Raw genomic sequence first — 10,529 nt, 5'->3', positions numbered from 1 at the left:
AGTATGATGTGTAAACGTACTGCGAAAATGCACCGTAACACGAGCCGTTATGAACCCTATATAATAATATTATCATCTGTTCGACCTGCGACGCTTGTCGGGTCAGTCGTCCATATGTCTGCATACGGGAGAACGTTAGATCCGTTTTTGCTGCCGCATTTTGATACACACTTGACAAGTGGTTTGCCTTTTTCACGACTGGTGTTCACTCTTCGTCAATATTCTTTTTGTTATTATTATCATTAATGTTATTATTATTATCGTTATCATATTATAACAGACAACCCAGCCACTGAGGATGCACAAGCCAGTGCATCCTTAGTGCCGGTCCCAAGCCCGGACAAATGGGGAGGGTTGCGTCAGGAAGGGCATCCGGCGTAAAATCTTTGCCAAATCAAATATGCGGATCATAAATAAGACTTACATACCGGATCGGTCGAGGCCCGGGTTACCAACGACCGCCACCGGTACTGTTAACCAGCAGGGTGTCGGTGGAAACTATGCTACTGTTGGGCGAAGGAGAAGGAGAGGAGGAAAGCATGTCCTGAGGCAGCTAGAGAGGAGGAAGGGTAGGCATGTGGAGGTGAGAGTTGGAACTTTGAATGTTGGCACTATGACTGGTAAAGGGAGAGAGCTGGCTGACATGATGGAAAGAAGAAAGGTAGGCATACTGTGTGTGCAAGAGACCAGGTGGAAGGGGAGTAAGGCCAGGAGTATCGGAGGTGGGTTCAAACTCTTCTACCATGGTGTGAATGGGAGGAGAAATGGGGTAGGGGTAATTCTGAAGGAAGAGTATGTCAAGAGCGTGCTGGAGGTGAAGAGAGTGTCAGACAGAGTGATGAGTATGAAGCTGGAAATTGAAGGTTTATTGCTGAATGTTATCAGCGCATATGCCCCGCAAGTTGGGTGTGAGATGGATGAAAAAGAAGAATTCTGGAATGAGTTGGACGACATGGTGGAGAGGGTACCCAAGGAGGAGAGAGTGGTGATTGGAGCGGACTTCAATGGACATGTTGGTGAAGGGAACAGAGGTGATGAGGAGGTGATGGGAAAGTATGGAGTCAAGAAGAGAAATGTGGAAGGACAGATGGTGGTCGATTTTGCGAAAAGGATGGAAATGGCTGTGGTGAATACATATTTCAAGAAGAGGGAGGAACACAGGGTGACGTACAAGAGTGGAGGAAAGTGCACACAGGTGGACTATATCTTATGTAGAAGGCACCATCTAAAAGGGATTGGAGACTGCAAGGTGGTGACAGGGGAGAGCGTAGCCAGGCAGCATCGGATGGTGGTCTGTAGGATGACTTTGGAGACCAAGAAGAGGAAGCGAGTGAAGACACAGCCGAAGATCAAATGGTGGAAGTTGAAGAAGGAAGACTGTTGTGTGGAGTTCAGGCAGGAGTTAAGACAGGCACTGGGTGGTAGCGAAGAGTTGCCAGATGGCTGGAAAACCACTGCAGAAATAGTGAGGGAGACAGCTAGGAAGGTACTTGGTGTGTCATCAGGACAGAGGAAGGAAGACAAGGAGACTTGGTGGTGGAATGAGGAAGTACAGCAAATTATACAGAGGAAAAGGTTGGCAAAGAAGAAGTGGGATAGTCAGAGAGATGAAGAAAGTAGACAGGAGTACAAGGAGATGCAGCGTAAAGCAAAGAGAGAGGTGGCAAAGGCAAAGGAAAAGGCGTATGGTGAGTTGTATGACAGATTAGACACTAAGGAAGGAGAAAAGGACTTGTACCGATTGGCTAGACAGAGGGACCAAGCTGCAAAGGATGTGCAGCATGTTAGGGCGATCAAGGATAGAGATGGAAATGTGCTGACAAGCGAGGAGAGTGTGCTAAGAAGGTGGAAGGAATACTTTGAGGGGCTGATGAATGAAGAAAATGAGAGAGAGAGAAGGTTGGATGATGTAGGGATAGTGAATCAGGAAGTTCAGCGGATTAGCAAGGAGGAAGTGAGGGCAGCTATGAAGAGGATGAAGAATGGAAAGGCAGTTGGTCCTGATGACATACCTGTGGAGGCATGGAGATGTTTAGGAGAGATGGCAGTGGAGTTTCTAACTAGATTGTTTAACACAATCCTGGAAAGTGAGAGGATGCCTGAGGAGTGGAGAAGAAGCATACTGGTACCGATTTTCAAGAACAAGGGCGATGTGCAGAACTGTAACAACTACAGAGGTATAAAGTTGATCAGCCACAGCATGAAGATTTGGGAAAGAGTAATAGAAGCTAGGTTAAGAGGAGAGGTGACGATCAGCGAGCAGCAGTATGGTTTCATGCCACGAAGGAGCACCACAGATGCGATGTTTGCTTTGAGAATGTTGATTGAGAAGTATAGAGAAGGCCGGAAAGAGTTGCATTGTGTCTTTGTAGATTTAGAGAAAGCTTATGACAGAGTACCGAGAGAGGAGGTGTGGTATTGTATGAGGAAGTCAGGAGTTGCAGAGAAGTATGTAGGAGTGGTGCAGGATACGTATGAGGGAAGTGTGACAATGGTGAGGTGTGCGGTTGGAATGACGGATGGGTTCAAGGTGGAGGTGGGATTACATCAAGGATCGGCTCTCAGCCCTTTCTTGTTTGCAATGGTGATGGACAGGTTGACGGACAAGATCAGGCAGGAGTCTCCATGGACGATGATGTTCGCGGATGACATTGTGATCTGTAGTGAGAGTAGGGTGCAGGTTGAGGAGAGCCTGGAGAGGTGGAGGTATGCACTAGAGAGAAGAGGAATGAAAGTCAGTAGGAGCAAGACGGAATACCTATGCGTGAATGAGAGAGAGGACAGTGGAATGGTCAGGATGCAAGGAGTGGAGGTGACAAAGACATCTGAGTTTAAATACTTGGGGTCAACTGTCCAAAGTAACGGGGAGTGCAGTAGAGAGGTGAAAAAGAGAGTGCAGGCAGGTTGGAGTGGGTGGAGAAGTGTGTCAGGAGTGATTTGCGACAGAAGGGTACCAGCAAGAGTTAAAGGGAAAGTTTACAAGATGGTTGTGAGACCAGCTATGTTATATGGTTTGGAGACAGTGGCACTGACGAAAAGACAGGAGGCGGAGCTGGAGGTGGCAGAGTTGAAGATGCTAAGATTTTCACTGGGAGTAACGAAGAAGGACAGGATTAGGAACGATTATATTAGAGGGACCGCTCAGGTTGGACGGTTTGGAGACAAAGCAAGAGAGGCAAGATTGAGATGGCTTGGACATGTGTGGAGGAGAGATGCTGAGTATATTGGGAGAAGGATGCTGAATATGGAGCTGCCAGGGAAGAGGAGAAGAGGAAGGCCAAAGAGGAGGTTTATGGATGTGGTGAGGGAGGACATGCAGGTGGCTGGTGTGACAGAGGAAGACGCAGAAGACAGGAAGAAATGGAAACGGATGATCCGCTGTGGCGACCCCTAACGGGAGCAGCCGAAAGTAGTAGTAGTAGATCATTAAACAGACGCGGATCTACGGGGTGGCAAGGGGTGGCAGCTGCCACCTCTGGGACACCCCTGTTGCCACCCCATTTATAAGTCAGATAATATGTTTTTAAAGTATATTTTATGTACATGCATGGTGAAGGCCAATGAGACCCGCACCCAACTCATCTCAAACAGTAGAGAACAAAATACATTCGATGAAATCCGAGTTTTGAATAATAATACTGTAGCGAAGTTGCTACCCCGTCAGAATTGTGCCAATTGTCCTGTTTTACCCATCAGGCACTGCGTGCAGATTGTCAGTTGTTATTAAATGTTTTGTAAGTGTTTTATGTGGTTTTACGTGTTTATGTGATTACTGTTTGTTGTGGTGTAATTGTAGTTGTCATTCTGTTGTGTTGTGTAACCTTGGAACTGAAACTCTGAACCACTTTGTTGTTCGAGTAGATGAGACACATGTATTGTGTCACATCTCTGTAAGTTCTTGTTTCTGTGTGAGTTCAATAAAGGGGCTGCAAAGTTACCTTTGTCGTTGCTTCTACGTTCGCCGCAATACGTTTAGAATAATGTCCATTGCTCCCCACCTTGAACCTCATGCCACCCCCTTTGCCACCCCAGGAAAAAATCTCTAGATCAGCCACTGTCATTAAATAATAATCATAATCATAATAAATGTACGACTGTAGACAATTAGACACGTGAGGTGTGTGGAACCCAGACGTCGGGACTGCTTTTTGCCAGATCTGCTCTGCCATAGGGAGGAACAGAAAACAACGGGCCACGATGCCCCACGAGGCTACCACGCTGACTGACAGTGAATCCGACTTACATAGACTGGCCTCACAACATGGCAAGTACTTCTATGAACTTACATAACACTGCCTACGGTTACATCGCATCGTGCTAGAGGCTAACAGTTTGGGGGTAGACATTTACACTACCTTACTTACACTAGCTGAAATTAAAGCCACGATCCTGAAGAGTTATTTTCAAACACCAATCGTGAAAAAAGGCAAACCACTTTGTCAAGTGTGTATTAAATACAGCAACAAAAACTGATCTAACATTCTCCTGTATGTATCTCCTTTTTGCTCATTTGTGTTGCAAGTCTATCTCAGATTATTGCAAGTCTTTGAACAGCCACCTCTTGGATGATTTTGTACTTGATTGCTTAATGGTTTATGTTAGGTAGCACTGTGTTATTAGGGAAAAGTACCAAGTAGCTCCGCCAGTCACAACACCGGATCAGTCAGCTGCCAGTTGACCCCCCCCCCCCAATTATTCCCCCTTTTCTCCCCAATTGTATCTGGCCAATTACCCCGCCCCCCTCTCTGCCGATCCGGGGGGCGCCCCAACCGACCAGAGGAGGCGCTCGTGTTGGAGAGGCTATGTTCTGGCAGGGAGAGACTTATGCGCTCAGCTCTCCTATTGCCATTTCTGCTAGCCAGCGGTGAAGGTTGAGAGTGAGACGTGACAGGCACTTCACCAACACACTAGACGCTTCACTGATCTGAATGTCTTGCCAACCACATCTGCTGTGTCAGATCATTTTCTCATCAAATTTGAAGCATTATTGGCCTGTCCAGTTAATGTCAGCACAGATGTAATTGCCACTCGCCACATTGGTCCCTCCACTGTAGCTGCATTTGGCCAGCAGCTGCCTGAAGTCTTGGCTTCTTTCACTGCAGTAACTTTAAAATTTCACTAGTGACTTAAATGTGTCCCTCTCTAATCTCCTCGATTCAGTTGCACCTCTCACTACCAGAGCTAGGCGACAAAAGAGGCCTACACCCTGGTTTAATGATGAGACATGTGCTCTTAAGCGGACCTGCAGGAGACTGGAACATAAATGGCGAAAATAAAAATTGGAAGTTTTTTACCTATCGTGGCATGAGTGTTTATTGGAATACAAGTGTGCTTTATCTGCTGCAAAAAACAGTGCCAGTAATGAGAGATGACATCAATGAATCACACAACGCAGATGGAAACGTGCGGCAGCAGCCATTTAGTCAAAATAGGAAGAACAACCGAGACTGCAACGCAGGCAGACTGGAAGGGAGGCTTGATAGCAACCACAACCAATACTGGCGTCACCCCTTTTTTTCCAAAAGAAAGACCCCCCCCCTTCACACAGTACAACAATAACACCACAGAACACCAGGCAACATCACAGCTCAGGCTATATAACTAGACCTGTAAGGTAAGACAAAACATTATCACCAGTACACACAACCAACTGGCCTAAAGTTCAAAGTCCTCTAAATGCCGCGGCAAGCGCCGGCGACGCTCCGAGCGTCGAGGTGCAGCATCAGGTGCAAGAGCAGGCACACACTAGCCAGGGGAGCTCCCTCCAGGCTCGACCTCGACGGGAGGCACAGTCTCATCCCCCAGCCTCATATTGTTATCACAAGGCAGGCAAGGTGCAGGTGGGGGCTCGGCAATGGCTGGCGGTATGTCAGGGCAGTGCGGGGCAGGGTTGTGCAATTCCTCATCAGACGCGAAATCGTCCGCGAGGGGTTCAGAGGCCGTAGAGGGACCTTCCACTTTGTAGCAGTCACCAAGCCTGACCCTGTAGGAGGTGCGACGGAGTTGAGACCCCGTGAACTTCTGGATATTGCACCATGAACCGTCCACGCTCGTGACGAGGTACCTGTCACGCGCCTTTGACTTATTCCGGTCACCATACCGGTACACCAGTTAACCAGGTCGAATGGCGGGAGGCACGGCCACACGACCAGAGGGCACCTTTGACTCCATGCTGTACGGATGGTTGATGACATGCTCCGAGTGTTGTTTCAAGATGAGGTCCTGGTCAACCACAGGCAACTGCCTATGGGAGAACTGGTCACGCTGAAGCAGCATTTCATGGGCAGACAATCTACGCGACCTAACATGACTGTTCAGGTTGGCCGTAGCGACAGAGAGTAACAGGGGAGTAACAGCCCTATAGTTAGGCTCGAGACGAAGAATTTCCCCCTGAATCTCTTGAACAGCCTTCTCCGCCACTGGGTTGTTATTGACATTCTTGGCGTTGCCCACCTCAACAACTAGTCTGTGCATAGCGAGGGCCCCATCCGCTGCCAATGCAGCAAAACCAGGGGCAGGGTCAGTCCTGATCACAGCAAAGGGGCCGTCGAGAGGGCACAGACCCACACATAAGCGGGTTAAAGCATCCCTGAGAGTGTCTCTGCGCTCATCGTCAATGAGACTCCGTCTGAGGTCAGAGTATTCTGCCTGTATGGCAAGCCAGGCCGACCTGTTGGTGAAGGGCAGAGGTAGGACAGGTCCCATGTTCACCCTGGCCTGGAACGGACCCACAGCGCCGTTATATCCTTCAAAGTGGGGATCAAACACTACATCAAACTCTCTGTGCAGGGCGCGGAACTCATCTCTGATGTCAGCAGGCATGATGTTATCTGGGTCCAGAGCGACAAGGTCAGAGGACAAGGCTGACATGGTCGTCGGGGCCGGTTTGGGGGGATCAGCTGGCACAGCGGCGTCACTGAGTGACGGGAACTATGTGGTACGGACACAGCATAGGTGGTGGCTTTTCTGGACCAGCCGCGGCTTGCCAGTGAGATTTGGGACACGGATCTTCCCGGGCACACCCTATAGCAAAGTTGGGGCAGGCCACTGCTGTGTGTCAGACTGGTCACATGAGACATTGACGTGTGGTTCAACAGCCAGCTCACTGTCCACATTGCACAGCTCAGGAGGCAGCTCGAGCTCGATGTACTCCCCTGGCCACACAGTAGATTTATCCGGAGTGCGGAGCACGTGTGCGCGCCGCATGGCGTGCCTGTCCATCGGTGTTTGGAGGGTGCCGTAGCGGTATGTATCCTCGCCCATGCAGATTTGGTGTTTGGCTGGTCTGATGGAGACGTCATTCTTTTCCATAAAGGGAATTCCAGCCAGGATTTCAGATTCGAGATTCTCAACGACGAGGCCCTCAAAATAGAGGTCATGGCCATCTCTCTAAAAGAGTGTCCGTGTTTCTCCCAATACTTTCACAAGGGACGAGCCATCTGCTTGGAATGCAGACTGCGTACTTCCTGTGATGGTGATGCCCAGCCTGGTCGCGCATGAGGCCCTCATCATGTTACCTGTTGCCCCATTATCAACGGTGAGACGAACAGGGCAGTGTCCATGGAAGGCATCGCGGTAAGGGGACTGTTTGATAAGTACACGTTTCACACCACTAGATGGCGCTGGCTGCCCACTAACGCACTCCTCTACCTCATCATCAGTCTCGATCTGCTCTCCAAAAACCTGGCGCGACTTTGCCATGTACATGTTATCTTGGGGGGGCAGAAAGGAACATTTGCTGAGGAAGTGATTATCAGGCCTGCCGGCACATTTACAAAGGGGACATAACCTCCTTGTCCGGACAGGCATGGATTGCTTTGACTTGGAGAGTTCAGACACAGCCCCGATGCACTGAAAGCCATAATGTAGACGAATAGCTTGCCATATGCTGTCAATAGATGTGGAGTTCCTGACTATGCTGTGACGAGAGATTACAGGACAATAATTGGCTATCTGTCCCAACATTAGCTCTAACATGGCTACCTTCTGTTCTTTACGGCGACGTCGGGGCGTGGAAATATCTTCACCGTCATCTGTGAATGCCCGGACAGGGGACATTTTAGACTTCTTCTCCCACTCCACGCCATCGTGCAGGAAGGGGGCAAACCCGGCATCGAGCGACAGTATATAAAGCAGGTTCTGACGCCAGTTCGCAAAAGAGTTCACTGTCTCGGTCTTTGTTAAACACCACTGCGTCGGTGCTCTGTGTGTCGCCATGCTGCCCACTTAGCTAGCACAACTGTGTCTGAGCTAGCCCAGCTGCAGGCAGACCGGAAGGGAGGCTTGGTAACTATAGCAACCACAACCAATACTGGCGCAGTGTATCCCTCTCACTTAATCAATATTAATAAACATAACCCCAGATTTCTCTTTGACACTGTATCTAAACTTACTAAAAAGTAGACGTCTATTAGCTGCTCCCCATTTACGGCCCATGAATTTCTAGAGTTTTTCTGCAGTAAGGTTGATGAAATCTTAAACAAAATTAGTTCTTCAACTCCAGCTACTTATGCAGATCCTGTCTTACCAAATTCATATCTATACAATGAGTCACTGACAGTCCCAGTTATTACAGCTTTTGAGACAATCTCTTTTGATACTTTGACTAAGTTCATGTCAGCTTCTAAACCAACTGCTTGCCTACTTGACCCCTTACCAGCAAAACTTTTTAAAGACCTCTGGCCTTTTCTGGGACGTACAATGCTAGACATTGTTAATTTATCACTTACTAGTGGCATTGTTTCCAGCAGTTTTAAGAAAGCCGTGGTTAAACCTCTACTTAAAAAACCGCACCTCGATCCCGGGTCTCTTAATAACTATCGACCAGTCCCTGATCTTCCGTTCTTTTCTAAAGTACTAGAGAGAGTTGTGTATCAACAACTTTCGTCGCATATAAAAGAAAACAGTCTACATATATGAACCTTTTCAATCGGCTTTCAGGCCCTGTCACTCCACTGAAACTGCTCTGATCAGAGTGGTGAACGATTTTTTACTAGCTATGGACTCTGATTCCACTTCTGTGCTTCTACTACTGGACCTCAGTGCAGCTTTGACACCATTGATCACTGTATACTATTAGATAGATTAAATTGTAATTTTGGTGTCTCTGGCTTAGCTCTCTCTTGGCTTAAGTCCTACTTATCTGGAAGAACACATTGTGTCTGCTATAGTAATATTATATCAACATTTTCTGGTGTTAAATATGGTGTGCCTCAGGGCTCAGTTCTTGGCCCTCTACTTTTCTCTCTTTACATTACACCTCTTGGCCAAATTATATGCAGTTATGAAATACATTTCCATTGCTATGCTGATGATACTCAGCTGTATGTGCCTATAAGGGCTGATGATCATACTCAAATGGCTAACTTAGAGGCCTGCTTGGCTACTGTGGGAAAACTGGATGTCACTTAGTTTTCTGCTTTAAATTCGGATAAAACCAAGATGCTGGCCCTGCTAGACACAGACAACAATTTGAGCAAGTAACGATAACAATTGACAACTCTGTGGTTTCACAAAGTGTGGCAGCCAAAAATCTTGGTTTTACGTTTGATCTCAGCCTTTCCTTTGATAAGCACATTAAATAAAGCACCAAAACTGCCTTTTTTCACTTATGTAACATAGCTAAAATTTTGTCTTTTCTCTCCACGGCTGACGCAGAGACTCTAATATATGCATTTGTTTCATCCAGACTTGATTGCTGTAATGTTGTTTTCAGGTCTGCCAAATGCTAGTACTAAAAGTCTTCAGATGGTTCACAATAATGCTGCTAGAATCCTAACTAAATCTAGGAAATTTGACCATATTACACCAATTCTTGACTCCCTTCATTGGCTTCCTATCCATGTTAGATCAGAATACACGGTGCTTCTGCTGACTTATAAAATCCTAAATGGGCTTGCCCCACCTTACCTATCTGATCTCTTTAAACCGTACATTCCATCTCGAGCTCTTCGCTCTCAAAATACAGGGCTCCTGTGTGTACCCAAAGTTAAAAAGAAGTCAGAGTGTGGCAGGGCCTTTTCCTATCAGGCCCAGTTCTTGTGGAATAACCTGCCTGCTGCCATCAGACAATCAGTCTTTTGAGTCCTCTAAATCCAAACTTAAAACTCATCTTTTTGCCTTACCTTACAATTAGTTGTCTTTAAGTTGAGTGCTTCACAACCTGTACTGCATGGCAGGTCAGTTTTCCGTCTCAATGAATTTACCAACCACTGCTCTGCCGACGAGATTATAGAGTATAGATTATAACTATTTGATGACTTAATTGATTATGACTAATGACTATTGCAAACTGTTCTCTTCTCTCACGTCTTTTCTCTCTCTCTGAATGATGTCTTCTCCTTTCTCTTTTTCTGTCTATGAATGGTGTCGTGTGAGTCTCCCTTGTGTGCACGTGCAGTCGGTTCTCCTCCTAGGTCTCTGTGGTGATGGTGGTCGCCACTTGGACACTGCCATTCCCCTCATCACATTTTCTTTTTACATCCTTTGGCATCTGGACACTGCTTGGCATCCTGCGCATCATATTCTTC

Source organism: Lampris incognitus, chromosome 2 (genome assembly GCF_029633865.1).
Source record: "Lampris incognitus isolate fLamInc1 chromosome 2, fLamInc1.hap2, whole genome shotgun sequence".
Classification (NCBI taxonomy): Eukaryota; Metazoa; Chordata; class Actinopteri; order Lampriformes; family Lampridae; genus Lampris; species Lampris incognitus.
This window is presented reverse-complemented; position numbering follows the sequence as displayed.